Source organism: Ciona intestinalis, chromosome 12 (assembly GCF_000224145.3).
Source record: "Ciona intestinalis chromosome 12, KH, whole genome shotgun sequence".
NCBI classification, from domain to species: domain Eukaryota; kingdom Metazoa; phylum Chordata; class Ascidiacea; order Phlebobranchia; family Cionidae; genus Ciona; species Ciona intestinalis.
In genome coordinates, this window is record NC_020177.2 from 1,108,593 (window position 1) to 1,109,608 (window position 1,016).

Consider the following 1,016-nt stretch of genomic DNA (forward strand, 5'->3'; position numbering starts at 1 on the left):
TCGAGGGTGGGGCTGTCGAGGGTGGGGCCGTTGAAGGTGAAGCCGTCGAGGGTAGGGCCGTCGAGGGTGGGACCGTCGAAGGTGGGGCCGTCGAAGGTGAAGCCGTCGAGGGTGAAGCCGTCGAGGGTGGGACCGTCGAAGGTGGGGCCGTCGAGGGTGAAGCCGTCGAGGGTGAAGCCGTCGAGGGTGGGACCGTCGAGGTTGGGGCCGTCGAAGGTGGGGCCGTCGAAGGTGGGACTGTAGTTGCGTTCAAAGGACCCGGATGTGGTTCTGTAATATTAACACCAGCTGGCGCCACTCGTCCAAACGCACAAGACGCACAGAACAGAATGACCAGAGCAATTAAACATCTTACACCTTTCATCTGAAACAATAAAACATCATGGACACTTGGTCAAAACATATTCAAAACCTAAAGAATTAGGCCTATACGTCTAAAAGGTTAAACTATCTTGTAGCCTTTTGTTTTTAAATCGTCTAAAAATGTTTTATTGATTTCTGTAATATTTTACATTGTCTTTGTTACGTCACAAAAATAATATGACTGTCACAGCATCAGCCAACCTTATACGCTTGTTACTCTATTATAGCGGTTATTTCGCGACATGATTCAACAAAAATACTGTGAAACTTTGTCTTTTACTCCGCAAGTACGTAGTTTAATCTGTTCTAGAAGCCATGTTTATTACCAGCATATGTGTCGAACTTTCTGACCTAACTAACAGTATTCGTTATAACCAACTTTTGGCAAGTCGCGTCAAGTCGCGTCGCCAATACAGCAAGGAAAACCTTGCCCGACGCATCATTAGGATTTCACATATTGGCCCGCGATAAAATAAGTTTGGGAACCCCTGGTTTAGTGTGAGTGACCAAGCGTTCTAATCTTATCGGCTTGTTCATTTATACCAATAGAGCATTCAGCCTGTTTGAGTTCTCCAAACGGGCCTTATTGCTTTTAATAAAGAACGAGAACGGTTTTCGCTTCACCATTTATAATGGTAATAAGCCATCAAAGA

General features: G+C 45.7%; 1 protein-coding gene and 1 long non-coding RNA gene across 2 annotated transcripts in view; both read left to right on the plus strand.

Annotated features, from left to right (window-relative positions):
* The window catches only part of LOC108949985, a 436,537-nt gene that overhangs the window by 253,744 nt on the left and 181,777 nt on the right, over positions 1–1,016 (plus strand). The window lies entirely within an intron of this gene.
* The window catches only part of LOC113474765, a 2,830-nt gene that overhangs the window by 1,639 nt on the left and 175 nt on the right, over positions 1–1,016 (plus strand). Inside the window, exon 2 of the long non-coding RNA XR_003396450.1 lies at positions 142–200. This is a non-coding gene — a long non-coding RNA (uncharacterized LOC113474765). The remainder of the gene's footprint in view (positions 1–141; positions 201–1,016) is intronic.